Source organism: Bufo bufo, chromosome 1, assembly GCF_905171765.1.
Source record: "Bufo bufo chromosome 1, aBufBuf1.1, whole genome shotgun sequence".
Taxonomy (NCBI): domain Eukaryota; kingdom Metazoa; phylum Chordata; class Amphibia; order Anura; family Bufonidae; genus Bufo; species Bufo bufo.
In genome coordinates, this window is record NC_053389.1 from 244,015,928 (window position 1) to 244,029,354 (window position 13,427).

Sequence of the window (13,427 nt, forward strand, 5' to 3'; positions counted from 1 at the left end):
CTCTCCCCTATAGTGCCCCCCATAGTGTGCCAATAAAAAAAAAGCCCCTTTAGAGCCCCCAGATGCCCCCATAATGCTCCTCTCCCCCATGGTGTCCCCCATAATGTGCCAGTAACAAATGCTCCCATAGTGCCCCCCCCCAAAATGGGCAAGAAATAAATGCCCCCATAGTGCCAGCTCCACCGCAAAGAAAAAAAAAAGCACACTAATACTTACCTCCATCAGCAGTGATGCGATGCAGGCCTCTTCCGGCCTGTGTCCCTGCTGTGTGCTGCCCGGCTGAGGCGGCGCAATGATAATGACGTCATCGCGCTGCCTGAGCTGGCCTCTGATAGGCCGCAGGCATTAGTGCCCGCAGCCTATCAGAAGAACAGGGAAGGGAGATGCCTCTCCCTCCCCTGCCCTGCCGCAGCACAGGCATCTGTATCGCTGTCCTGAGGAAGGCGATACAGATGAACTTGGAGATGAGCGTTTCCACAATGGAAGCGCTCATCTCCTACTGCACCCTCACCGCCGCTTAGAAACTCTCCACCTAATGCAAAGGTGACTAAAACCTGATAAACAGCAGTTATTTTCCTTCGCCAATAGTCTATAGTTCAGTGATCTGACAACCCAAGGGTGATCTCCCTCACGGCAGGCAAACTCTTTGCTTCATTATTTGAAAAAGTTGTGGTCCTCAAAAGTGATAATCCACTTTATACCCCGGAAGGGTAACTTACAGTGTAGGAACAGATAGTCCTAATCTTGGACTCCAAGGTTGAGGTAAATTGGTTCTCCTGGGCTAGGCCCAGGAGGACAGAGACAAGACTGTCTCCTCTCCTTCCTCCTAACTCCTAGTCTCTAATTTTCTAATCTCCAACTCAACTCCCTCTAACTTCCTGTAGCTGCAATATATAAATGGTGTGATGGAAACCTCTAGTGGTATAAGTATGTAGTGCATGTTACCTGCCTGTAATATGGATTTAGCAGCATAGACAAAGGAATAGTGCAAAATGACATCATACAATACATAACAATTTGGAGTGGACCATACACACATATGTGGGACACTACATACTCAAGATAGTATTCCTGTTGATTCATATCTAATTTTTTTACGGATTTAGTGAATCGGACATAAAAGAGTTTGCTCATCTCTACCTTACATGTTAAGCTTGGATATATTTTGTTTTAATCTATATATTACTTCTTGTACAATGTCTCGGTAGCTTCATGGCAGTCTGCTGCCTTTCCTGCACTCCAGTCACTAACCCTCAATCGCTCTTCTGATTTCTTGATTGCTTTCCATTAAGGGCTAAAATTTTTTTACCTTCAGTAATTTCTTTTTTATGCTACATTAGTTTAGAGATGGCAGAGAGATAAAATCGCTTTTTCCATGCACTGTATTATTTTTTCCCTTCCTGGCTTTCCGCCTCTTTGTAATAATGACTTATTTTTTATAAAGTGCTGACAAGGGTACAATAGACGACGAGCGATGAGGTAAGGCATTATGCCTACTAAGTGCATGAACGCTGAATTATTTCTGAGACAATCAATGCCATGCTGTCTCCTGTACCATCTCTTAAGACAGGTCTCAATGGATGCACCTGAGCCCCAGAATTGCAGCTAAGATAGCTTAGTGCTTCTTAGATATGTAGAAATATTTGGAGTGACAGAGACTGAAACCAGCAGTGGGGACCAGGTAAGCAGAAAGAACCGTTGGTGCCTCTCTGCAGGCAGCCATTCTAGCTTGGTGACTGCTTGCAGAGAGGACCTGTGCCCTTCTGTGCTGCTTGTTGTCATCTGGGACTTGTGGTACTACCACATAAATCAGTGGTTTTCGCTCACAGCTTTTCAGAAAAAGAAGAAGAAGAAAAAGAACAACATCTGGAACAGCTGTAGTGATCTTTGGCTCATCTGCAGCTGTTACAGATCCCCATTCCCTGTTCCCGTTTTTTCCAAATTTTTATCTATTTTTTTCACTTATCTTTTTCTCTTTTATTTCTTTCTATTTTTTTCTTTATCATAAATTTTATTTTAATTAATTCATTACAAGTGCCCTCACGTGTTAAATCACTACATACACCCCCCTGACACTTTTCACTTTACATGCACCAATAAAAATTTAAATGTCCAATTCATCCCAGAGAATGTACTCTGCTGAAGAGGCATATGCCATCGTTGCCTCTGAAACTGAGTCTGCAAGTGAGGGAGAAGAGGATGCCACATTCCTCTACTCCTCAACTCCTTCATCATCATCGTCATCCGGTGATGAGGGACCCTCAAGGAGACGCCCCAGGAGAGATGAAGTAGCCTCCCCCCCCCCAGTGATCCCCTATGGTCCACACCGCCTGAGGATTATGAGCCCGAAATTCCAGAGTTTGTGGGAAACTTTGGAATCCAGATTGACTGCACGGGCTTCACAGAAATAGATTTTTTTTAAATCTATTTCTCTAAAGATCTCATAAATTTGATCATGACCCAAACAAATTTGTACAGCCAGCAGTTTATTTCTCAAAACCCAACATCCTCATATGCTAGACCCCTAGGTTGCACCCCTGTAATTGCAGCAGACATTATAAAGTTTTGGGGGCTGTTGCTGCATATGGGCTTTGTAAAAAAAAAACTGAAATGAGACAATATTGGAGTTCAGATGTCTTGTACCACACTCCAATTTACAATATGACCATGTCCTGCTCAAGATTTGAATCCATTTTGAAATTCCTACATTACAATGATAATGCACAGTGCTTCCCCCCCAAAATGACCCAGATTTTGACCATCTATTCAAAATAAGACCCCTTCTGGAGCACCTCAAGCAAAAGAAATTAGCATAGACGAGTCCCTTGTACATTTTAAAGGAAGGGTTAAATTTCGCCAGTACCTGCCCAGCAAGCGGGCACAGTATGGAATAAAAATGTACAAGCTGTGCGAGAGTACCTCTGGGTACACCTACAGGTTCCGGGTTTATGAGGGGAAAGATTCCTTGATACAACCCCCTGAATTCCCCCCCACCCACCCTAGGAGTTACTGACAAGATTGTGTGGGACTTACTGCACCCACTGCTGTATAATGGTTATCTATGTAGATAACTATTACACCAGCATACCCCTATTCATGTCCCTAAAAGCCCGAGGTACTGTGGCTTGCGGCACAGTGCGAAAAAATCTGAGAGGGCTCCCTAGATCCCTGGTAGGGCAACTACTCCGAAAAGGTGACAGTAAGGCTCTCCTCCATGAGAACATGCTGGCGGTTAAGTACAAGGACAAGAGGGATGTCCATGTACTAACCACCATTCGCACAAACACCAGTTCTCCTGCCCAAGTGCGAGGTACCACTACCCCTGTCAACAAGCCTGACTGCATCCTTGATTACAACAGACACATGGGAGGGGTTGATCTGTCCAATCAAGTTCTGAAGCCCTACAGTGCCATGCATAAAACTAAGGTGTGGTACAAAAAGCTTGCCGTATACATTGTACAGATGGCAATGTACAATGCATACATTTTACATAGAACTGCAGGCCAGACAGGAACTTTCCTTCAGTTCCAAGAGGCTGTAATCAAGGCCCTAATTTTCCAAAGTCAGGAAGGGGAGGGCCCGAGTACTTCAGGAGGTCATGGTGCCCGTGTTGTTCCAGGACAACATTTCCCTGGTGAAGTCCCACAAACAGCAAAGAGGGGAAAGACCCAAAAAAGATGTCGGGTTTGTTACAAAAGGGGAATACGAAAGGACACAATTTATCAGTGCAACATCTGCCCTGATAAACCTGGCCTCTGCATGAAAGAATGTGTAGCATCCCAGAGTTATGTTACTAAACTCTTTTTCCCACTACTATTTGTTGGTAACATGTGCCTTGTCATCTAATGTGATTTTACATAATACTCCTCAAAAATGTGCATTTTCTAAGCCTGTTACATGTATTTGCTGTAATTTTCATGTACACCAGCAGGTGGCAGCAATGTTTAGCAGGACCTTAGTTCAGTTTAGCATATCTAAACCTGAATAGTTTATTCCAGTTTAGCTCCCCCCTCTTTGAGCAGAGTGGGCTCGCCCATGTCCTGCCTCATGGGGAGGAAAGGAAGTTAGAGTTAGTGTGCCAGCCACCCCGGCTAGGGGAAGGCTGTGCAAGTAGGAGCTCCCAGAAATAGGGATCCCAAACCAGGATCTCGTCTCGGTTTAGACCAAAGGTCACCTTTCCCAGTCCGAGCCCTTCAGCCTCAACTGGTGACCAGCAAGCAGCATCTCCAGGACGAACCATTCCCTGTGAGCATAACTGTGAGTTACATCCAGAGACCAGGAGAAGCCAAATTCCTCCTCAGCTAGTCAGTCCCATACACAGCAGAAGATAGACAGAGCAGAAGACAGATTCCTGCCATATTCTCAAGGCACATGATAGAAGCAGAAGAGATATTGATCCCTGCCACATATTGCCAATACCTGCTGGGACCCAAGACTATTGCTGTACCTCACATGGATTACTGCTGCCTCCAGTAAAGACAAGTTGAAATTTATTTCAAGTCTGGATCTCATTCATTGCTACCAAGTTCCTCAATTACTCCTACTAGCAACACTCATTTATTGCAAGTGAGCCAGGATCCAGGAGTCCAGCCGTACCAAGGTAGGAGACACCGTTGACACTATACCTACTACTACACAGAGACATTACCCCACTCTGGCATTCCTCACCTGGTACGTGAGTTGCATTACCTTAAAGGGCCCTGAGACTGTACCCTGCGCACGCTGCAATTGGCATTACGAACAAAAAACATAGACTATTATACCCATATCCGGACCCACTGCATATTTTGGCGTCCGCCTAACCGTACCACGCCCCATCTCATTGCAAATTGCTTCCGAACCTACCACTCATCCATGGATTTTTAATTTCATCCTTTATGCTCCCTGTAATATTTCCATATCTCTGATTTAGTCCACCTCACTTGCATACCCACTTTCCAACAACCACTCATAATCTTTTCTGTGAGACACCTGTTTGGTAAAAAGTACCCTTTCCACTACTTAAAATGTCCGTACTGGGGTGCTCTTTCCAAAATGGGGTCACTTCTTGGGGTTTTTCATTTCTGGGGACCTCTGGAAAAAAATTTAATGCGACATGGCAGCTAAAATCAATGTCTGCCAATTCAGGACTGCAAATTGTACTTTGCCTGTAGCGGCCTGCTGTGCGCCAATACAGCAGGCTACAAGCACATATGGGGTGTTTGCAAAATGGGGAGAAAATGGGGAACTTATATTGAGGTGCTTTTTCTCCTTTAACCCCTTGTGAAAGTGAAAAATTGGGGTCTGCTAGTCCTTTTTAATTTTTACAAATGTGTGCTTTGAAATCCTCTCTCTTGTATTTCTGCCTTCTGTGAGACACCTGTTTGGTAAAAAGTACCCTTTCCACCACTTAAAATGTCTGTATGGGGGTGCTCTTTCCAAAATTGGGTCACTTCTTGGAGTTTTTCATTTCTGGGGACCTCTGAAAATGTTTTAAATGCGACATAGCATCTAAAATCCATGTCTGCCAATTCAGTCCTGCAAAAAACATATTTTGCACTTTGCCTGTAGCGGCCTGCTGTGCGCCAATACAGCAGGCTACGAGCACATATGGGGTGTTTGCAAAATGGGGAGAAAATTGGGAACATATACTGGGGTGCATTTTCTCCTTTAACCCCTTGTGAAAGTGAAAAATTGGGGTCTGCTAGTACTTTTTCATTTTTACAAATGTGTGCTTTGAAATCCTCTCTCTAGTATTTCTGCCTTCTGTGAGACACCTGTTTGGTAAAAAGTACCCTTTCCACCACTTAAAATGTCTGTAAGGGGGTGCTATTTCCAAAATTGGGTCACTTCTTGGGGATTTTCATTTCTGGGGACCTCTGGAAATTTTTTAAATGCGACATGGCAGCTAAAATCCATGTCTACCAATTCAGGCCTGCAAATTGTACTTTGCCTGTAGCGGCCTGCTGTGCGCCAATACAGCAGGCTACGAGCACATATGGAATGTTTGCAAAATGGGGAGAAAATGGGGAACATATACTGGGGTGCATTTTCTCCTCTAACCCCTTGTGAAAGTGAAAAATTGGGGTCTGCTAGTACTTTTTCATTTTTACAAATGTGTGCTTTGAAATCCTCTCTCTAGTATTTCTGCCTTCTATGAGACACCTGTTTGGTAAAAAGTACCCTTTCCACCACTTAAAATGTCTGTAAGGGGGTGCTATTTCCAAAATTGGGTAACTTCTTGGGGTTTTTCATTTCTGGGGACCTCTGGAAATTTTTTAAATGCGACATGGCAGCTAAAATCCATGTCTACCAATTCAGGCCTGCAAATTGTTCTTTGCCTGTAGCGGCCTGCTGTGCGCCAATACAGCAGGCTACGAGCACATATGGAATTTTTGCAAAATGGGGAGAAAATGGGGAACATATACTGGGGTGCATTTTCTCCTCTAACCCCTTGTGAAAGTGAAAAATTGGGGTCTGCTAGTACTTTTTCATTTTTACAAATGTGTGCTTTGAAATCCTCTCTCTAGTATTTCTGCCTTCTATGAGACACCTGTTTGGTAAAAAGTACCCTTTCCACCACTTAAAATTTAAATACGGGGGTGCTCTTACCAAAATTGGGTCACTTCTTGGGGTTTTTCATTTCTGGGGACCTCTGAAAATTTTTTAAATGCGACATGGCAGCTAAAGTCCATGTCTGACAATTCATGCCTGCAAAAAACATATTTTGCACTTTGCTTGTAGCGACCTGTTGTGCACCAATACAGCAGGCTATGAGCACATATGGGGTGTTTGCAAAATGGGGAGAAAATTGGGAACTTATACTGGGGTGCATTTTCTCCTTTAACCCCTTGTGAAAGTGAAAAATTGGGGTCTGCTAGTACTTTTTCATTTTTACAAATGTGTGCTTTGAAATCCTCTCTCTAGTATTTCTGCCTTCTGTGAGACACCTGTTCGGTAAAAAGTACCCTTTCCACCACTTAAAATGTCCATACGGGGGTGCTCTTTCCAAAATGGAGTCACTTCTTGGGGTTTTTCATTTCTGGGGACCTCTGGAAATTTTTTAAATGCGACATGGCAGCTAAAATCCATGTCTGTCAATTCAGGCCTGCAAATTGTACTTTACCTGTAGCGTCCTGCTGTGCGCCAATACAGCAGGCTACGAGCACATATGGGGTGTTTACAAAATGGGGAGAAAATGGGGAACATATACTGGGGTGCATTTTCTCCTTTAACCCCTTGTGAAAGTGAAAAATTGGGGTCTGCTAGTACTTTTTCATTTTTACAAATGTGTGCTTTGAAATCCTCTCTCTAGTATTTCTGCCTTCTATGAGACACCTGTTTGGTAAAAAGTACCCTTTCCACCACTTAAAATTTAAATACGGGGGTGCTCTTTCCAAAATTGGGTCACTTCTTGGGGTTTTTCATTTCTGGGGACCTCTGGAAATTTTTTAAATGCGACATGGCAGCTAAAATCCATGTCTACCAATTCAGGCCTGCAAATTGTACTTTGCCTGTAGCGGCCTGCTGTGCGCCAATACAGCAGGCTACGAGCACATATGGAATGTTTTCAAAATGGGGAGAAAATGGGGAACATATACTGGGGTGCATTTTCTCCTCTAACCCCTTGTGAAAGTGAAAAATTGGGGTCTGCTAGTACTTTTTCATTTTTACAAATGTGTGCTTTGAAATCCTCTCTCTAGTATTTCTGCCTTCTATGAGACACCTGTTTGGTAAAAAGTACCCTTTCCACCACTTAAAATGTCTGTAAGGGGGTGCTATTTCCAAAATTGGGTAACTTCTTGGGGTTTTTCATTTCTGGGGACCTCTGGAAATTTTTTAAATGCGACATGGCAGCTAAAATCCATGTCTACCAATTCAGGCCTGCAAATTGTTCTTTGCCTGTAGCGGCCTGCTGTGCGCCAATACAGCAGGCTACGAGCACATATGGAATTTTTGCAAAATGGGGAGAAAATGGGGAACATATACTGGGGTGCATTTTCTCCTCTAACCCCTTGTGAAAGTGAAAAATTGGGGTCTGCTAGTACTTTTTCATTTTTACAAATGTGTGCTTTGAAATCCTCTCTCTAGTATTTCTGCCTTCTATGAGACACCTGTTTGGTAAAAAGGACCCTTTCCACCACTTAAAATTTAAATACGGGGGTGCTCTTTCCAAAATTGGGTCACTTCTTGGGGTTTTTCATTTCTGGGGACCTCTGAAAATTTTTTAAATGCGACATGGCAGCTAAAGTCCATGTCTGACAATTCATGCCTGCAAAAACCATATTTTGCACTTTGCTTGTAGCGGCCTGTTGTGCGCCAATACAGCAGGCTATGAGCACATATGGGGTGTTTGCAAAATGGGGAGAAAATTGGGAACTTATACTGGGGTGCATTTTCTCCTTTAACCCCTTGTGAAAGTGAAAAATTGGGGTCTGCTAGTACTTTTTCATTTTCACAAATGTGTGCTTTGAAATCCTCTCTCTAGTATTTCTGCCTTCTGTGAGACACCTGTTCGGTAAAAAGTACCCTTTCCACCACTTAAAATGTCCATACGGGGGTGCTCTTTCCAAAATGGAGTCACTTCTTGGGGTTTTTCATTTCTGGGGACCTCTGGAAATTTTTTAAATGCGACATGGCAGCTAAAATCCATGTCTGTCAATTCAGGCCTGCAAATTGTACTTTACCTGTAGCGTCCTGCTGTGCGCCAATACAGCAGGCTACGAGCACATATGGGGTGTTTACAAAATGGGGAGAAAATGGGGAACATATACTGGGGTGCATTTTCTCCTTTAACCCCTTGTGAAAGTGAAAAATTGGGGTCTGCTAGTACTTTTTCATTTTTACAAATGTGTGCTTTGAAGTCCTCTCTCTAGTATTTCTGCCTTCTGTGAGACACCTGTTTGGTAAAAAGTACCCTTTCCACCACTTAAAATGTCTGTACGGGGGTGCTCTTTCCAAATTTGGGTCACTTCTTGGGGTTTTTCATTTATGGGGACCTCTGGAAATTTTTTAAATGCGACATCTCAGCTAAAATCCATGCCTGCCAATTCAGGCCTGCAAATTGTACTTTGCCTGTAGCGGCCTGCTGTGCGCCAATACAGCAGGCTACGAGCACATATGGAATGTTTTCAAAATGGGGAGAAAATGGGGAACATATACTGGGGTGCATTTTCTCCTCTAACCCCTTGTGAAAGTGAAAAATTGGGGTCTGCTAGTACTTTTTCATTTTTACAAATGTGTGCTTTGAAATCCTCTCTCTAGTATTTCTGCCTTCTATGAGACACCTGTTTGGTAAAAAGTACCCTTTCCACCACTTAAAATGTCTGTAAGGGGGTGCTATTTCCAAAATTGGGTAACTTCTTGGGGTTTTTCATTTCTGGGGACCTCTGGAAATTTTTTAAATGCGACATGGCAGCTAAAATCCATGTCTACCAATTCAGGCCTGCAAATTGTTCTTTGCCTGTAGCGGCCTGCTGTGCGCCAATACAGCAGGCTACGAGCACATATGGAATTTTTGCAAAATGGGGAGAAAATGGGGAACATATACTGGGGTGCATTTTCTCCTCTAACCCCTTGTGAAAGTGAAAAATTGGGGTCTGCTAGTACTTTTTCATTTTTACAAATGTGTGCTTTGAAATCCTCTCTCTAGTATTTCTGCCTTCTATGAGACACCTGTTTGGTAAAAAGGACCCTTTCCACCACTTAAAATTTTAATACGGGGGTGCTCTTTCCAAAATTGGGTCACTTCTTGGGGTTTTTCATTTCTGGGGACCTCTGAAAATTTTTTAAATGCGACATGGCAGCTAAAGTCCATGTCTGACAATTCATGCCTGCAAAAACCATATTTTGCACTTTGCTTGTAGCGGCCTGTTGTGCGCCAATACAGCAGGCTATGAGCACATATGGGGTGTTTGCAAAATGGGGAGAAAATTGGGAACTTATACTGGGGTGCATTTTCTCCTTTAACCCCTTGTGAAAGTGAAAAATTGGGGTCTGCTAGTACTTTTTCATTTTCACAAATGTGTGCTTTGAAATCCTCTCTCTAGTATTTCTGCCTTCTGTGAGACACCTGTTCGGTAAAAAGTACCCTTTCCACCACTTAAAATGTCCATACGGGGGTGCTCTTTCCAAAATGGAGTCACTTCTTGGGGTTTTTCATTTCTGGGGACCTCTGGAAATTTTTTAAATGCGACATGGCAGCTAAAATCCATGTCTGTCAATTCAGGCCTGCAAATTGTACTTTACCTGTAGCGTCCTGCTGTGCGCCAATACAGCAGGCTACGAGCACATATGGGGTGTTTACAAAATGGGGAGAAAATGGGGAACATATACTGGGGTGCATTTTCTCCTTTAACCCCTTGTGAAAGTGAAAAATTGGGGTCTGCTAGTACTTTTTCATTTTTACAAATGTGTGCTTTGAAATCCTCTCTCTAGTATTTCTGCCTTCTGTGAGACACCTGTTTGGTAAAAAGTACCCTTTCCACCACTTAAAATGTCTGTACGGGGGTGCTATTTCCAAAATTGGGTCACTTCTTGGGGTTTTTCATTTCTGGGGACCTCTGGAAATTTTTTAAATGCGACATGGCAGCTAAAATCCATGTCTACCAATTCAGGCCTGCAAATTGTACTTTGCCTGTAGCGGCCTGCTGTGCGCCAATACAGCAGGCTACGAGCACATATGGAATGTTTTCAAAATGGGGAGAAAATGGGGAACATATACTGGGGTGCATTTTCTCCTCTAACCCCTTGTGAAAGTGAAAAATTGGGGTCTGCTAGTACTTTTTGATTTTTACAAATGTGTGCTTTGAAATCCTCTCTCTAGTATTTCTGCCTTCTATGAGACACCTGTTTGGTAAAAAGTACCCTTTCCACCACTTAAAATTTAAATACGGGGGTGCTCTTTCCAAAATTGGGTCACTTCTTGGGGTTTTTCATTTCTGGGGACCTCGGAAAATTTTTTAAATGCGACATGACAGCTAAAGTCCATGTCTGACAATTCATGCCTGCAAAAAACATATTTTGCACTTTGCTTGTAGCGACCTGTTGTGCGCCAATACAGCAGGCTATGAGCACATATGGGGTGTTTGCAAAATGGGGAGAAAATTGGGAACTTATACTGGGGTGCATTTTCTCCTTTAACCCCTTGTGAAAGTGAAAAATTGGGGTCTGCTAGTACTTTTTCATTTTTACAAATGTGTGCTTTGAAATCCTCTCTCTAGTATTTCTGCCTTCTGTGAGACACCTGTTCGGTAAAAAGTACCCTTTCCACCACTTAAAATGTCCATACGGGGGTGCTCTTTCCAAAATGGAGTCACTTCTTGGGGTTTTTCATTTCTGGGGACCTCTGGAAATTTTTTAAATGCGACATGGCAGCTAAAATCCATGTCTGTCAATTCAGGCCTGCAAATTGTACTTTACCTGTAGCGTCCTGCTGTGCGCCAATACAGCAGGCTACGAGCACATATGGGGTGTTTACAAAATGGCGAGAAAATGGGGAACATATACTGGGGTGCATTTTCTCCTTTAACCCCTTGTGAAAGTGAAAAATTGGGGTCTGCTAGTACTTTTTCATTTTTACAAATGTGTGCTTTGAAATCCTCTCTCTAGTATTTCTGCCTTCTATGAGACACCTGTTTGGTAAAAAGTACCCTTTCCACCACTTAAAATTTAAATACGGGGGTGCTCTTTCCAAAATTGGGTCACTTCTTGGGGTTTTTCATTTCTGGGGACCTCTGGAAATTTTTTAAATGCGACATGGCAGCTAAAATCCATGTCTACCAATTCAGGCCTGCAAATTGTACTTTGCCTGTAGCGGCCTGCTGTGCGCCAATACAGCAGGCTACGAGCACATATGGAATGTTTGCAAAATGGGGAGAAAATGGGGAACATATACTGGGGTGCATTTTCTCCTCTAACCCCTTGTGAAAGTGAAAAATTGGGGTCTGCTAGTACTTTTTCATTTTTACAAATGTGTGCTTTGAAATCCTCTCTCTAGTATTTCTGCCTTCTATGAGACACCTGTTTGGTAAAAAGTACCCTTTCCACCACTTAAAATGTCTGTAAGGGGGTGCTATTTCCAAAATTGGGTAACTTCTTGGGGTTTTTCATTTCTGGGGACCTCTGGAAATTTTTTAAATGCGACATGGCAGCTAAAATCCATGTCTACCAATTCAGGCCTGCAAATTGTACTTTGCCTGTAGCGGCCTGCTGTGCGCCAATACAGCAGGCTACGAGCACATATGGAATTTTTGCAAAATGGGGAGAAAATGGGGAACATATACTGGGGTGCATTTTCTCCTCTAACCCCTTGTGAAAGTGAAAAATTGGGGTCTGCTAGTACTTTTTCATTTTTACAAATGTGTGCTTTGAAATCCTCTCTCTAGTATTTCTGCCTTCTATGAGACACCTGTTTGGTAAAAAGTACCCTTTCCACCACTTAAAATTTAAATACGGGGGTGCTCTTTCCAAAATTGGGTCACTTCTTGGGGGTTTTCATTTCTGGGGACCTCTGAAAATTTTTTAAATGCGACATGGCAGCTAAAGTCCATGTTTGACAATTCATGCCTGCAAAAACCATATTTTGCACTTTGCTTGTAGCGGCCTGTTGTGCGCCAATACAGCAGGCTATGTGCACATATGGGGTGTTTGCAAAATGGGGAGAAAATGGGGAACATATACTGGGGTGCATTTTCTCCTTTAACCCCTTGTGAAAGTGAAAAATTGGGGTCTGCTAGTACTTTTTCATTTTTACAAATGTGTGCTTTGAAATCCTCTCTCTAGTATCTCTGCCTTCTGTGAGACACCTGTTTGGTAAGAAGTACCCTTTCCACCACTTAAAATGTCCATACGGGGGTGCTAGGAGTACCTCAGGGTGTCTTTATATGCGACATAGTTCCCTAAAGCCAATCCTGCAAAATCTGTCCTCCAAAAGCCCTATGGCACTACTTCCCTTTTGGACCCTGCCATGCACCCATAAATCATTTTATGAGCACATATTGGGTGTTGGCGTATTCAAGGGCAAATGGGGAACAAAATGTGGGGTGAATTTTGTCCTGCTACCCCTTGTGAAATCGAAAAATGTGGGTGTAAAGCAAATTTTTGGAAAAAATAGTAATTTTTCATTTTTACAGCCAAGCGTTTCCTATTTCTGTGAAACTCTCGATGGGTCAACGTGCTCACTACACACCTTGGAATATTCCTTGAGGGATGTTGTTTTCAGAATGGGGTCACTTTTTGGGGGTTTCCACTCTAGGGTTACCTCAGGGTGTGTTCAATTGCAAGATGGCGCCTGTGAATTATTCCAGTGAAATCTGCCTTCCAGAAGCCATTTGGTGCTCCTTTCCTTCTGACCCCTGTGGTACGCCCATATAGCAGTATACAAGCACATATGGGGTATTGCTGTAATCAGGAGAAAATGGGCAATAAATTAGGGGGTACATTTTCTC